Source organism: Anomaloglossus baeobatrachus, chromosome 5 (genome assembly GCF_048569485.1).
Source record: "Anomaloglossus baeobatrachus isolate aAnoBae1 chromosome 5, aAnoBae1.hap1, whole genome shotgun sequence".
Taxonomy (NCBI): domain Eukaryota; kingdom Metazoa; phylum Chordata; class Amphibia; order Anura; family Aromobatidae; genus Anomaloglossus; species Anomaloglossus baeobatrachus.
Window position 1 is genome coordinate 39584444 of NC_134357.1, and position 16725 is coordinate 39601168.

General features: G+C 53.6%; 1 protein-coding gene across 4 annotated transcripts in view; it reads left to right on the plus strand.

Moving 5' to 3' along the window:
• Positions 1-16725, plus strand: part of CUTC (cutC copper transporter) — a 49700-nt gene that overhangs the window by 5375 nt on the left and 27600 nt on the right. The gene's annotated exons all lie outside the window — the stretch shown is intronic.

Consider the following 16725-nt stretch of genomic DNA (forward strand, 5'->3'; position numbering starts at 1 on the left):
ATTATTTGTTTGCAGCGATTTGTAGATAGATACGGGACCTGCGGCAATCAGACACTTTTGTCATATTCTATGGCTACGTCATAAATGTCCCAGATGGGAGTTTCTCTAACTCTTTCCCACATTGGGAAGTGAATAAACCTTTCAGGAAGCTGTTTGCATATGTGTAGGGGCTCCGGAGCCGAGCTCTACCCCCCCCCCTTCACCCCACCTGGCTGTAAGACACAGATGACGGCTGTGTAGATCAGCTGGACCTTGGCTGTTAACCATTTAGATGCTACTGTCAGTCACGGACAGCGGCATTTATATGGAACACTCATACCTTTCCCACCACCGCCAGTCTGATCAGCTTATCCATCTTGTTTCTTCTTTCTTGTTCCCCGTAGTGATGGGCAGTCCGGCTCTTTTTAGTGATCCGGTTCCCGTGGCTCCGCTCGCCAAAAAGAGCCGGATCTTTCAGATCGTTCTCGGCTCCTTATTAAATATGTGTTCATCCCAGGTGAACACATATTTAAGATTATAGTAACGTCGCCAAAACCCCGCCCACCCGTGGCTAAACCCCTCCCACTTACAAATGACCAATTAGATTGTTGAGTAGGCGGAGATTCGCCGTGGGTGGGCGGGGTTTCAGCGGCGAAAAGAGCCGTTTAGATATTTTAGTGGCTCTCATTAGTGATCCGGCTCCTGTCGGTCACTTCAGGGAGCCGGATTTTTGTGTCGGATCGTTCGTGACCGACACATCACTAGTTCCCCGGCCAATTCTGGCTGGGTGTTCCTGTCACTAGGCACTTCTAGGTCACACGAGGTACAATGTACCTAAGTCCAGGCATGTGACATAACGCATAACAATGATGCACATCACGCCCTACGTGAGGCATAGCGGACAGAAGACCCGACTAGAGACCTGATACAAAAATAGAAGCCCTGGCTGCAGGGCAGATATGGGAAGGCACGTATAAATTAAGCGAGGGAGGGTAAGATGTAAAACCAAATATAGCATTGTGATATGACTACACCCCAAATATATAAACTGAAACTAGGAGAACCAGGGGAAACGTAGTCATGGGTCATAATAAGACCACTAAGTCAAAAATACCATGATCACAACTTTTTCTTCATCGTTCCTTATGGGAGACCCAGACCATGGGTGTATAGCTTCTGCCTCCGGAGGACACACAAAGTACTACACTAAAAAGTGTAGCTCCTCCCTCCTAGCATATACACCCCCTGGATCACCAAATACAGCCAGTTCAATGCTTTGTGTTCAGGAGGCATACATCCACACATGCATTCTCATCTGATTTTCATTTTTGGAAGCGTTTGAAGAAAAGCGGGTCCAAGCCTGGACTCCCGGCATGTCCCTTCTCACCCCACTGTGTCGGCGGTGTTGTTAAGGTTGATTTCATGGCTGGAGCCCTTTCATGCCGCGCTCCTTCACCATCCCCTCGGGCTCTGGCTTGAAGTGGGAGCCAACACTGTTCTCCCTGCCTCGCAGGAGACCGGTCTCCATCCGCAGCCCGTATGGATCCTGCTGGACGGAGTACTCATCCCTCAGGGACATGGCCCTGCGTCTCACAAGCTAAGTACTGAGACGTTATTACCACAGAAAGTGGTCTTTCCAGGGGTCCCTTGTACTTTATTTGTGGGGGAGAGTGTGTTATGTGACTGTGTTAACATTTCCGGCCGGTTCTCCAGTTTTCACTGGAGAACCGCGCCGATGGTGCCTGCGCGCTGGCCGCATGTTTAAATCTAGGCCCCGGCTTCGCCTGAGGCCTAGTTTCGATTCTCTACCCCTGCATGTCAGTCATGCAGAGGGACAGTGTGGCTCCGCCCAGCGGCTGTTCAGCACAGGGAAGGGACACTCCTCACTGAGGAAAGATTCCCTCCCCTGTATACCTAATTTGCCCTTCCCGCTCTGAGTAGGCCCCGCCCCCTCTCCTCGCTCCGGCGCCATTTTACCAGCGTTTTCATGCATGTCTGCATAACCACATTATGACACTGGGGGCCTGGGCTGGGGGATCTGGAGGGCACAGAGATGTCTCTATGTAAACGGTCTGGCAAGCCACAACCTCCGGTTGTGGACCTGCTTATATACTCTGTTTATATACTCTGCTGGGGGTCATTCTGGCCAGAGCCCCCACTTCTGCAGCATGTCTCACATCAGAGCAAAGCTGCAAGGCTGTTCTTAATATGCACTGCATGTAGACTCGTACTGCCTGTACCGAGCACATAACCACATTGTGATGCCTGCTCTAACATAGTGGTGCCGCAGCCTGGAAGCTCATCCCCAGTGGTCCCTCCGGCTGCTCCGGCTCCTGTGGCTGAACCCCCGGCTTGGCTTGAATCCCTCTCTCCAGGGGACAGCGGTCCCGGACACTGCTGAGCATGCATCAGCCCCCTTCTCAGGGCGCTTCTGCTGCCACGGCTCGCTCAGCAAAGCTCACAGAGGATTCTTCATCTGGTCTCAGACCCCGTCCTCCTAAAATGGAGACGCAGGGTCCCCTTTCTTCAGCGCTCTATTGGGAGACCCAGACGATTGGGGTATAGCTACTGCCCTCCGGAGGCCACACAAAGCACTACACTAAAAAGTGCAAGGCCCCTCCCCTTCTGGCTATACCCCCCCGTGGTATCACGGGTTCTCCAGTTTTCAAGCTTTGTGCGAAGGAGGTCAGACATCCATGCATAGCTCCACAGATTTTAGTCAGCAGTAGCTGCTGACTATTTCGGATGGAAGAAAAGAGGGCCCATATAGGGCCCCCAGCATGCTCCCTTCTCACCCGTTGATGGTGTTGTAAGGTTGAGGTACCTATTGCTGGTACGGAGGCTGGAGCCCACATGCTGCTTTCCTTCCACATCCCCCTGGGGGGCTCTGAGGAAGTGGGATCCTGCCGGCCTCAAAGCTCTGACGCCGGGCTCCATCCACAGACCCATTTGAACCTGCTGGATACGGAGCTGGAGTACCGTTCAGGGACATGGCCCTGCACCATTACAGGTACTCTGTGTCCCCGGTCACACGGACACAGCACACTCCAGACTTGCTGGGTGTGCTAGTGCGCCGGGGACAGTAATGGGTTACAGTCACTGCAGCTTTGCTGAGTGACTTTGTGTTTTGGGAACTACCGCGCCGGACGCTCCGGGAGCGGCGGCGCGGCTGGGACTTGTAGTTCGCCGGGGACTGGGCGCCGACCGCGCTTTTACGGCGGCGGCGCTTATAAATCCAGTCCCCGGCTTCTGCGGCCTAGTGCCGCTTCGTTCCCGCCCCCTCCCTGTCACTCAGGGAAGGGGACAGGCGCTGAGCAATCAGCAGCGCCGAGGGCTGGAGCCTTATTTACATGCTCCAGCCCTCTCACTGCACACTGTCGGACGCCGGATTCCCGCTCTGCCTTGGGGCACGCCCATGGCCCGCCCCTCCTCACACGAGCTGGGGAAGAAGCCGGCAGCCATTACTGCAGTCCGAGCTCGGACTTTCGGCAACCAGGCAGGACGGTGGCGACCATACACCCGCTTATAGGCGGGCGGTAAGCGGCACACATAGTGCTGACCACACATATATATACTGCAGTGTGTACATGTGTTGTTTTTAACTGCATAGGTCGCTATATGCCCGCTTGGGGAGCGACACATCAGCAGCAGGAAAGCAGGTGTGCTAAGGCACAGGCTTTCTAGGCTGCTTGTATTGCACGACTGAGGTGTTCATTTGTGTTTATGCTTATATGCTATACATTGCACTGTACAGTCGCTAGTCTTAGCTATATTCTCCTGGAATGGCTAGACTACAGCAGCAGAAAACCAAGGGTGCTGGGGCACAGGTTTTTTTTTTTCTATGCTGCTTGTATTGCATGGGCTGCAGTGTGCATTTGTACTTGTGCTTGTATGCTATACATTGCACTGTATGGTCACTCTTCTGGGCTATATTCCCCTAGATGACCAGTCTACAGCAGCAGAAGAGCAGAGGTGCCAGGGCACAGGCTTCTATGCTGCTTGTATTGCATGTGCTGCAGTGTTCATTTGTACTTGTGCTTGTATGCTATACATTGCACTGTAGGGTCACTCTTCTGGGCTATATTCCCCTAGATGACTAGTATACAGCAGCAGAAGAGCAGGGGTGCCAGGGCACAGGCTTCTATGCTGCTTGTATTGCTTGTGCTGCAGTGGTCATTTGTACTTTATGCCTGTATGCTATACATTGCAGTACGGTCACCAATCTTGGCTATATACTTCTAGATAGCTAGTCGGCAGCGGCAAAAAAGCAACACAGATTTTCAGTGCTGTTTTTACTACATGGGATGCTGTTCATGACACCGTCCCATTGGGTGCCTGCTTCCCTGTAGCACGTCGTCTGCCGGGGTCTCTAGCACTTCGTCTGCCGGGGTCTCTACTAGTCGTGGCCAAAGAAACCACCTGTCAACCCTGTCCATGGACAGGGACGGAGTAGTCATAATATAGAGACTTGCAGTCCAGACAGGCCATGGGCAATCTACTTGACCAAAAGGCAGCTCTTCAGGGCTTTGATCCTGACATCGCTCTCAATCCGGATACACCGGGTGGTAACGCCATACGGAATGATCCTATACCGTCCATCAATGGAAGGTTGGATCTTTCTCCCTCAGCTCCCCCAGTGGAGATAGGAGACGAACAGGAGAAGTCCTTTTTCAGTATCTCACACAGATATTGAGTATTTTTCTGGCCACGCTGACTTCAGAGAAGCAGTCCAGGAACACCACGCTTACCAGATAAGCGTCTTCTCCAAACGTTTTTTAGGATACACGTTATCCCGTTTCCCCTGACGTGGTCAGCGCTGGACCCAGGGTCCAAAGGTGGATTCTTCAATCTCCAGGCTTGCATCTAGAGCCATAGTTGCACTGGAGATGGGGCTTCACTTAAAGATGCCATTCACAGACAGATGGACTCTGGTTGAAATCTGTCTAGGAAGCTATCGGCGTGTCGGTTGCTCCGGCATCCACAGCCGTATAGGCAACCTAACCTTTTCAGCTGTTCTTGCGCAGCTGGCCTTGAGCACAGGGACATCTGTACCGCAGAGGCGTCCGTAACCCCGCAATGTCTGCACTGCGACTTACCCTGTTTATACTGTCCTAAAAGTACAGTCGAGGTTTCGGTCCTTCCCAAGCTCCGGCAGGTCCCAATTGTCCTCGTGCAAAAGGGCTACAAAACCTCAGACGGGGTCAGATTCCGGCCGGGCTCAATCACGCCCAAGGAAGGCAGTCGGAGGAACCGCTACCAAGGCGGCCTCCTCAGGACTCTCAGCTCTCTCTCTCTCTCTCCGCATCCGCGGTTGATGGCAGACTCCCCCGCCTTTGGCGACGTTTAGCTGCCACAGGTCACAGACCGGTGGGTGACGGACATTGTGCTCACGTGCACAGGACAGTGTTCTGTTCTCGTCCTCCGACTCCATTCTTCAGAACGGCCCCACCCCCCACCGAGCAGATGCCCTGCTGCAGGCGGTGGACGCTCTATGAGCAGAAGGAGTGGTGATCCCTGTCCCCCTCAGGAACGAGGGCGAGGGTTTGTACTCCAATCTCTTTGTGGCTCCAAAAAAGGACGGTTCCTTCCGTCCTGTTCTGGTCCTGAAACTGCTCAACGAGCATGCGAACGCCAGGCGGTTCCGGATGGGATCCCTCCGATCCGTCATTGCCTCAATGTCTCGAGGAGACTTCCTTGCCTCAACAGACATCAAAGATGACTATCTCCACGTGCCAATTGCTACGGAACACCAACGTTTTCTACGTTTTGTGATAGGAGACGAACATCTTCAGTTCGTAGCTCTGCCATTCAGTCTGGCGACAGCCCCACGGGTGTTCACCAAGGTCATGGCAGCAGTGGTAGCAGTCTTGCACTCTCAGGGACACCCGGTGATCCCGTACTTGGACGATCTACTCGTCAAAGCACCCTCCCTCGAGGCATGCCAACGCAGCCTGAATGTTAAGCTGGAGACTCTCCAGACTTTCGGGTGGATCATCAATTTGGCAAGGTCAAATCTGTCTCCGACTCAATCACTAACGTATCTCGGCATGGAGTTTCATACTCTATCAGCAATAGTGAAGCTTCCGCTGAACAAGCAGCGTTCACTGCAGACAGGTGCAGTCTCTCCTTCAAGGCCAGTCGCACCCCTTAAGGCGCCTCATACACTTCCTAAGGAAGATGGTGGCAGCCATCGAGGCAGTTCCCTTTGCGCATTTTCATCTGCGCCAACTGCAATGGGACATTCTCCGCCAATGGAACGGGCAGTCAACCTCCCTGGACAGGAAAGTCTCCCTTTCCCAGACGGCCGAGGACTATCTGCAATAGTGGCTTATTCCCACCTCATAGTGGTCACGACAGATACGAGTCTGTCAGGGTGGGGAGCAGTTTGTCTCCGCCACATGGCTCAGGGGACGTGGACTCAGCAGGAGTCCACCCTTCAGATCAATGTTCTGGAAATCGGGGCAGGGTATCTTACCCTACTAGCTTTCCAGAAGTGGCTAGAAAGAGAGCAGATCCGAATCCAGTCGGACATCTCCACAGCGGTGGCATACATCAACCACCAAGAAGGGACGCGCAGTCAGCAAGCCTTCCAGGAAGTCCGGCGAATCCTCATGTGGGTGGAGGACACAGCATCCACCATATCCGCAGTTCACATCCCGGGCGTAGAAAACTGGGAAGCAGACTTCCTCAGTCGCCAGGGTATGGACGCGGGGGAATGGTCCCTTCACCCGGACGTGTTTCAGGAAATCTGTTGCCGCTGGGGGGTGCCGGACGTCGACCTAATGGCGTCTCGGCACACCAACAAGGTCCCGGCATTTATGGCACGATCGCGCGATCACAGAGCTCTGGCGGCAGACGCCTTAGTGCAAGATTGGTCGCAGTTCCGGCTCACATATGTGTTTCCACCTCTGGCACTCTTGCCCAGAGTACTGCGCAAAAATCAGATCCGATTGCAGCCGCGTCATACTCGTCGCCCCGGACTGGCCGAGGAGATCGTGGTATCCGGATCTGTGGCATCTCACGGTCGGTCGACCGTGGTCACTGCCAGACCGACCAGACTTACTGTCCCAAGGGCCGTTTTTCCATCAGAATTCTGCGGCCCTGAACCTGACTGTGTGGCCATTGAGTCCTGGATCCTAGCGTCCGCAGGATTATCTCAAGGAGTCGTAGCCACAATGAGACAAGCTAGGAAGTCAACGTCTGCTAAGATCTACCACAGAACGTGGAAGATTTTCTTACCCTGGTGCTCTGCACAGAGAGTATCCCCTTGGCCATTTGCATTGCCCACCTTTCTTTCCTTCCTGCAATCGGGGTTGGAAAAGGGCTTGTCGCTCAGCTCCCTTAAAGGGCAAGTCTCGGCACTATCCGTGTTTTTTCAGAAGCGTCTAGCACGTCTTCCTAAGGTGCGCACGTTCCTGCAGGGGGTCTGTCATATTGTGCCCCCGTACAGGCGGCCGTTAGATCCATGGGATCTGAACAGGGTACTAGTTGCTCTCCAGAAGCCGCCTTTCGAGCCTCTGAAGGAAGTTTCCTTTCTCGCCTGTCACAGAAAGTGGCGTTTCTTGTTGCGATCACATCGCTTCGGCGAGTGTCGGAGCTGGCAGCTCTGTCATCCAAGGCTCCCTTCCTGGTGTTCCACCAGGACAAGGTAGTGCTGCGCCCCATTCCGGAGTTTCTCCCTAAGGTCGTATCCTCGTTTCATCTTAATCAGGATATATCCTTGCCTTCCTTTTGTCCTCATCCGGTTCACCGGTATGAAAAGGACTTACGTTTGCTAGATCTGGTGAGAGCACTCAGAATCTACATTTCCCGCACGGCGCCCATGCGCCGTTCCGATGCACTTTCTTTGTCGCTCCATTGGGAGACCCAGACAATTGGGGTGTATAGCTATTGCCTCTGGAGGCCACACAAAGTATTACACTTAAAAGTGTAAGGCCCCTCCCCTTCTGGCTATACACCCCCAGTGGGATCACTGGCTCACCAGTTTTGTGCTTTGTGCGAAGGAGGCAACACATCCACGCATAGCTCCACTTTTTAGTCAGCAGCAGCTGCTGACTATGTCGGATGGAAGAAAAGAGGGCCCATACTAAGGGCTCCCAGCATGCTCCCTTCTCACCCCACTGTATGTCGGAGGTGTTTGTAAGGTTGAGGTACCCATTGCGGGTACGGCGGCAGGAGCCCACATGCTGATTCCTTCCCCATCCCTTTTTACAGGGCTCTGGGTGAAGTGGGATTTACCGGTCTCCAGGCACTGAGACCGTGCTCCATCTACAGCCCCTGGAGAAGATGCTGGATGGAGCGGAGTACATCAGGGACATGGCCCTGCTTCCTCAAGGTACTCTGTGTCCCCGTGCATTTGGCGCTCACACCGCAGCATGCTGGGTGTTGTAGTGCGCCGGGGGACATCAGCGCTGCGGCGCCTGTGCCATGGCCTCATTCAGCTTCGCTGAAGCAGGCTTACTTATGGGAATTGGTCGCGCCGGCCGCTGGGACTGCGGCGCGGCTGGCACTTGTAGTGCGCCGGGGACTTCAGCGCGGCCTGCGCTTTTACGGCGGCCGCGCTGATAACTAGAGTCCCCGGCTTTTGCGGCCTGCTTCCGTTCGTTCCCGCCCCCAGACCTGCCAGTCAGGAGAGGGGCGGGACGCTGGCCACTTCTAAGAATCGGTCGAGCCGGCCGCTGGCAGCGGCGCGGCTGGCACTTGTGGTGCGCCGGGGACTTCAGCGCGGCCCGCGCTTTTACGGCGGCCGCGCTGATAACTAGAGTCCCCGGTTTTTGCGGCCTGCTTCCGTTCGTTCCCGCCCCCAGACCTGCCAGTCAGGAGAGGGGCGGGACGCTGGCCACTTCTAGGACTCGGTCGCGCCGGCCGCTGGGACTGCGGCGCGGCTGGCACTTGTGGTGCGCCGGGGACTTCAGCGCGGCCCGCGCTTTTACGGCGGCCGCGCTGTTAACTCGAGTCCCCGGCTTCTGGGCCTAGTCTCCCTTCGTTACCGCCCACAGCCCTGACAGTCAGGGTAGGGGCGTGACGCTGCATAGCACAGCAGCGCTGAGAGCTGGAGTATGTTTTGCATACTCCACCCCTCTCACTGTGTGCACTGTGAATCCGGATTCCCGCACTTTCTCAGGCACGCCCACGGCTTCCTTCTCTACAAGGACGCCGGCAGCCATTAGTGTCAGTTTCTGTACGATACAGAGACAAGTGTGGAAGACCCTGGCATTCTGATAGTCACACAATCGCTGCAACAGGCGTTAAGCAGCACCTGTGGTGCTAACCCCACTAGTGCAGAAGTGCACTTATAGATATGCTTGTACTATATACATTGCACTGTTTGGTCGCACGTTGTATATACCCTCCTGGATTATGCGGAGGAGTTATCAGCATATTCTCTGTGTAAACCAAAGGTGCAGAACCACATGTTTTTCTATACAGCTGGTACAGCATGTACGGCTATACGGCCGGCAGGTTACATAGACTCCCATTGTATGCACTAATGGCCAGGGGATGAGGACGGTGTCTGCAGTATTTACTGACAGTTTTTCTGAGACTATGGCTATGATACTAGAAGCCTAGCAGTCCGGACATGTCTCTCACAAGGGCACTGTTGAATCATTGATCCATGGCCCCCCTCAGTGTGAATAACTAACAGCTCCGGGAATGTCACACGCATCCCAGAGTCACGGCTCTGCACGGACGTCAGTCCCAGACAGCCTAAGCGGGCTCACTATGAGCGGCCTCGGTTTCATCAGGGTCCTAGCAGAAGGACTCGCTGTGTAATGAGGCGGAAGTAGCGGCTCAGGATTCTGATCCTGAGACCGCTCTCAATCTGGATACACCTGATCGTGACGCCATAGTAAATAATCTTATAGCGTCCATCTATAGAATGTGGGTTATTTCTCACAGCTCCTCCAGTGGAGGAGTCAGCTTCACGTATTTTTCTGGACCACTCTGCCTTCAGAGAGGCAGTCCAGGAACACCACGCTTATCCAGATATGCGCTTCTCCAAACGGCTTAGGATACACGTTATCCCTGTCCCCTGACTTGGTCAAGGACTGGACCCAGTGTCCCGAGCGGCATCCTCCAATCTCCAGGCTTGTAGCTAGATCCATAGTTGCAGTGGGAGATGGAACTGCAAACTCAAAGATGCCACTGACAGACAGATGGATCTCTGGTCGAAAGCCATCTATGAGGCTGTCGGCGCACCGTTGGCTCCGGCATTCTCTCCCTTGGGGCACTCCAAGCTATTTCAGCTTGTCTTACACAGATTGACACGGTTACACGTACATCTGTGCCGCAGGTGGCATCCTTAACCTCTCAAATGTCTGCATTTGTTTCTTACGCGATTCAGGTTGTCCTGGACTCTGCGAACCGTGCGGCGGTAGCCTCCGCTACTCCGTGTTTTTAAGCAGAGCCTGGTCTGCTCGTTAAGTGAATGGAAGGCAGATTCTGCTTCCAAAAAAGGTTGCCTAACCAGTTGCCTTTTTCTGCTGACCGACTGTTTGGTGAGCGTTGGATGTAACCATTAAACAGTCCAGGGGTAAGGATTCATCCTTTCCTCAGCCCGGACACAACAAACCCCAACAGCAAGAGGCAGTCGGGGTTTTCGGCCTTTTCGAGGCTCGGGCAGGTCCCATTTTTCCTCGTCCAATGTGGACTCAAAAGGATCAGAGGAGCTAAGATTCTTAGCGGGCTCAGTCACGCCCAAAAAAAGCGACAGTCTGAAAACCCGCTTCCAAGGCGGCTTCCTCATGACTTGCGGCCTCGGTCGGTAGCAGGCTCTCCCGCCTTGGCGATATTTAGCTGCCATAGGTCAATGACCATTGAGTGTGAGACATTCTGTCTCACGGGTACAGGATAGAGCTCACTTCTCGTCCTCCAACTCGATTCTTCAGAATTTCTCCACCTCCCGGCCGGGCCGCTGCTCTTCTGCAAACAGGGTGCACTCTATAGGCAGAAAGAGTGATGACCCCCGTTCCTCTTCAGGAACAAGGTCACGGTTTTTACCCCAAATTCTTTGCGGTACCTATAACAACGGGCCGTTCCGTCCCGTTCTGGATCTAAAAATGCTCAGCAAGCTCGTGGACACCAGGCGGTTCCGGATGGAATCCCTCCGCCATGTCATCGCCTCAAGGTCCCAAGGATATTTCCTAGCATCATTAGGCATCAAGGATGCTTATCCACACGTGCCGATTGATCCAGAGCACTAGCGTTTCTACGCTTCGTTATAGGAGACGAACACCTTCTGTTCGTAGCTCTACCTTCCGGCTAGCGACAGTCCAACTGGTCTTCGCCAAGGTCAGGGCAGCAGTAGTCACAGTCCTGCACTCTCAGGGTCACTCTGTGGTCCCGTATTTAGACGATCTACTTGTCAAGGCACTCTCTTAGGAAACATGCCAACACTGCCCGAACGTTGCGCTGGAGACTCTCTAGAGTTTTGGGTGGATCTTCAACTTTTTAAAGTCAGATCCGACCCCGACCCTATCGATAACATATCTAGGCATAGAGTTTCTTACACTCTCAGCGACAGTGAAGCTTCCGCTAGACAAACAGCATTCACTACGGGCTGCAAGCTCTTCTTTAAGAACCAGTCGCACACATTGAGACGCCTCATGCACTTCCTACGTAAGATGGTAGCAATGGAGGCAGTTCCTTTCGCGCAGTTTTACTGCGTCCACTACAATGGGACATTCTCCGCCAATGGGACGAGGAGTCGACGTCCCTCAACAGAGTCGTCGTTCTTTCTCAGGCGGCCAAGGAATCTCTACGGTGGTGGCTTCTTCCCACCTCTTGGTCAAAAAGAAGGTCCTTCCTATCCCCATCCTGGGCGATAGTTACGACAGACGCGAGTCTATCAGGGTGGGGAGCAGTTTTTCTCCACTACAGCGCTCAGGGTACGTGGACTCAGCAAGAGTCCACCCTTCAGATCAATGTTCTTGAACACAGAGCAGTGTATCTTGCCCTACAAACCTTCCAACAGCGGCTGGAAAGCAAGCATATCCGACTTCAGTCGGACAGCTCCACAGCGGTGGCATACATCAACCACCAAGGAAGAACGCGCAACCGGCAAGCCTTCCAGGAAGTCCGGCAGGTTCTGATGTGGGTGGAAGACACGGCATCCACCATATCCACAATTCACATCCCAAGTGTGGAAACTAGGAAGCTGACTTCCTAAGTCGCTGAGGTGTGGCCGAAAGAGTATGGTCTCCTCACCCGGACGGGTTTCAGGAGATCTGGCGCCGCTGACAGAGGCCGGACGTCGATCTAATGGCGTCACGGCACAACAACAATGTGCCAGCTTCATGGCACGGTTTCACAATCATCGAGCTCTGGCGGCAAACGCCTTAGTTCAGCATTGGTCGCAGTTCCAGCTACCTTAGGTGCCACCTCTGGCATTGTTGCCCAGAGTACTGCGCTAGATCAAGACCGACTGCGGCCGCGCCATCCTCGTCGCTACAAATTGGCCGAGGATGTTGTGGTACTCGGTTCTGTGGTGCCTCACGGTAGGCTAACCGGGGGCACTACCAGACCAATCAGACTGGCTGTCTCAAGGGCCATTCTTCCATTTGAATTCTACGGCCCTCAACCGGTTGGTGTGGCATTGAGTCCTGGAACCTAGTGTCGTCAGGATTACCTCAGGACGTGGTTGCCACCATGAGACAGGCTAGCATACCAACGTCCGCCAAGATTGACCACAGGACGTGGAAGATGTTCTTATCTCGGTGCTCGGCGCAGGGTGTTTCTCCCTGGCCGGTTGCATCGTCTATGTTTCCTTCCTTCCTGCAATCTAGGTAGGAAAATGGGTTGTCGCTCAGTTCCCTTTAGGGACAAGTCTCAGCGCTATCTGTATTTTTTCAGAAACGACGACTTCCTCAGGTACGCACGTTCCTACGGGGAGTTTGTCTTCTCAGCACTCCGTACAAGCGGCCGTTAGAGCCCTGAGATCTGAACAAGGTTCTAATTGCTCTCCAGATGCCGCCTTTCGAGCCTTTGAAGGATGTCTCCCTTCCCGCTTTTCACGGGAAGTGGCCTTCTAGTAACGGTCTCGTCTCTTAGGAGAGTTTCCGAGCTAGCAACGCTCTCATACAAACTCCCTTCCTGGTCCTTCACCAGGACAGGGTAGTTCTGCGTCCGGTTCCGGAATTTCTCCCTAAGGTGGTATCCCACTTTCATATCAATCAGGATATCACCTCACCTTCTTTGTGTCCTCGTCCAGTCCATCAATTTCAGAAAGATTTGCATCTGTTGGTTCTGGTGAGAGCACTCAGGTTCTACTTCCCGCATGGCGCTCCTGCGCCACCCGGATGCACTCTTTGTCCTTGTCGCTGGTCGGCGTAAACAGTCGCAAGCTTCCAAATCCACCCTTGCTCGGGGGATCGAGGATACAATTCTTGAAACCTACAGTTCTACTGGGCTTCTGGTTCTCTCAAGGCCGAAGGCCCATTCTACCAGAGCCGTGGGTGCATCCTGGGCATTACGGCACCAGGCTACGGCTCAGCAGGTGTGTCAGGCACCCACCTGGTCGAGTCTACTTACTTTTACCAGGCATTATCAGATGCATACCTACGCTTCGGCAGACGCCAGCCTAGGTAGATAAGTCATTCAGGCGGCGGTTGGCCACCTGTAGGAGAGGGCCGTTTGACGGCCCTATCATGAGGTATTCTTTTACCCACCCAGGGATTGCTTTTGGACATCCCAATTGTCTGGGTCTCCCAATGGAGCGACAAAGAAGAAGGGAATTTTGTTTACTTACCGTAAATTCCTTTTCTTCTAGCTCCAATTGGGAGACCCAGCACCCGCCCTGTTTTCTCTGGGTTTTTCTGTTTTTTCGGGTACACATGTTGTTCATGTGGTATGGTTCAGTTCTCCGATGTTTCCTCGGATTGAATTGGTCTTTAAACCAGTTATTGGCTTTCCTCCTTCTTGCTTTGGCACTAAAACTGGTGAGCCAGTGATCCCACTGGGGGTGTATAGCCAGAAGGGGAGGGGCCTTACACTTTTAAGTGTAATACTTTGTGTGGCCTCCAGAGGCAATAGCTATACACCCCAATTGTCTGGGTCTCCCAATTGGAGCTAGAAGAAAAGGAATTTACGGTAAGTAAACAAAATTCCCTTCTTTTGTCCTTGTCGCTGGTCCGCGCAAGGGGTTGCAGGCTTCTAAAGCCACCCGGGCTCGATGGATCAAAGAACCAATTCTAGAGGCCTACCGTTCTGCGGGGCTTCCGGTTCCTTCAGGGTTAAAAGCCCACTCAACCAGAGCCGTGGGTGCGTCCTGGGCATTACGACACCAGGCTTCGGCTCAACAAGTGTGCCAGGCAGCTACCTGGTCGAGTCTGCACACTTTCACCAAGCATTATCAGGTGCATACCTATGCTTCGGCGGATGCCAGCTTAGGTAGAAGAGTCCTGCAGGCGGCAGTGACACCCCCGTAGGGGAGGGCTGTTTTGCAGCTCTAACATGAGGTATCTCTTTACCCACCCAGGGACAGCTTTTGGACGTCCCAATCGTCTGGGTCTCCCAATAGAGCGCTGAAGAAGAAGGGAATTTTGTTACTTACCGTAAATTCCTTTTCTTCTAGCTCTTATTGGGAGACCCAGCACCCGCCCTGTTGTCCTTCGGGATTGTTTTGTTGTTTGCGGGTACACATGTTGTTCATGTTGAACGGTTTTTCAGTTCTCCGACGTTATTCGGAGTTAATTTGTTTAAACCAGTTATTGGCTTCCTCCTTCTTGCTTTGGCACTAAAACTGGAGAACCCGTGATACCACGGGGGGGTATAGCCAGAAGGGGAGGGGCCTTGCACTTTTTAGTGTAGTGCTTTGTGTGGCCTCCGGAGGGCAGTAGCTATACCCCAATCGTCTGGGTCTCCCAATAAGAGCTAGAAGAAAAGGAATTTACGGTAAGTAACAAAATTCCCTTCTTCCTTCCTCGTCCCGCGGCTCTGATTCACGAGCTGACTCGCAGGACGAGGAGGATGCCTTTACTAGGGGCTCGGACGCTACTCTATGTACCATTTTGTCCGAAGGTGACGCAGATGCTAATCATTTGATTGCGTCCATTATATTTGTACTGGACCTCAATCCGCCTGTATCAGGGGAGCAACCCCCTCTAGCAGAAAAGCATCAGTATACCTTGCCTAAGAGAACGGGGAGTGTGTTCTTTAACCACTCCAGTTTTTTCAGGCCACTGTGACCAAACCCAGAGCCTGTCCTGACAGACGCTTCCCAAAGCGTGGTTCTGATGACTGTTCCCCTTCCACCAGTGGTGGTCAAGGAGTGGGCTCAATCACCATAGGTGGACCCTCCGGTGTCTAGACTTTCAGCCCGGACAGTTGTATGAGTGGCTGATGGCACCTCTCTAAGGATTCCACTGTCCGCCAGGTTGACCTTCTGGTCAAATCTGTATATGAGGCAAGAGGGGCCTCGTTCTCCCCATCTTTTGCAGCAGTGTGGGCTCTCAAAGCCATCTCTGCTTCTCTAGAGGAGATGCATTCCCTCACCAGGGACTCTATGCCCGAAATGGTTGCCTTAACCTTCAGGCTTCAGCCTTTTCATCCTATGCCATGTCTGCCATACTAAAGCTCTCACCGCACTGCGGTGTCTTCGGCTAATTCCCTCGCTATCCGCAGGCTCCTGTGGCTTCGAGAGTGAGGCAGATGCTTCTTCAAAGAAGTTCCTTTCTGGGCTCCCTTTTGCTGGGACCAGACTATTCGGTGAATAACTGGATGAAATTATTAAGAAAGCGTCTGGCAGGAAGAGTACTTCCATGCCACAAACCAGGAAACCTGTCCAGGGCAGGAACCAGTCGAGGTTTCGTTCCTTTCGTTCCTCTAACTGGTCGTCCTCTAAGCCCTCGGCCTCGTCCACTAACTCAGCCAAGGACCGTGGACCAACTGGCGCACGAAGCCGCGTCCTCGGAAGACCGCAGGAGCTGCTGCCACTAAGGCAGCCTCCTCTTGACTATCTGGCCGCGCCAGCAACATCCTTGGTCGGTGGCAGGCTCTCCCACTTTGGCGACGTGTGGTTTCAACACGTCTCCGATCAGTGGGTGCGGGATATCATCTCCCACGGCTACAGGATAGAATTCTCTTCCAGCCCGCCAAACAGATTTTTTCTGTCAACTCCCCACTGCTCCAAGGCCGCCGCCTTCTCGCAGGCCGTGGCATCCTTGCAGGCCAACGGAGTAATTGTACCGGTTCCCTGGGAACGGTTCTGAGATTTCTACTCAAATCTCTTCCTAGTCCCCGAAAGGGACGGTGCCTTCCGACCTGGATCTCAAGCTTCTCAACCAGCAGTTCAGGTGCGGCTTTTCGCATGGAGTCTCTGCGATCATTCATTGCCTCAATGACCCAAGGGGATTTCCTGGCGTCCATCGACATCAGAGATGCCTATCTGCATATGCCAATTGCAGTTTCACACCAGCGTTGGCTACGTTTTGCAATCGGGGAGGAACATTTTCAATCGTGGCTCTTCCCTTGGGGTTAGCCACGACCCCTCGAGTATTCTCAAGGCCATGGCAGCAGTGGTTGCGGTTCTGCACCTCCAGGGGTTGGCAGTGATCCCGTTTTCCTGGACGGCCTTCTAGTCAAGGCTTCATCCAGTGCAGACTGTCAGCGGAGTACCTCGCTCACTCTCGCCACTCTAGCCAATTCAGGTGGCTTGTCTTTCTGTCCAAGTCCACTCTGACTCCGCTCACGTACCCAGGGATGCAATTCGAGACTCTGCCGGCACTTGTGAAGCTGCCCTTAGTCAAA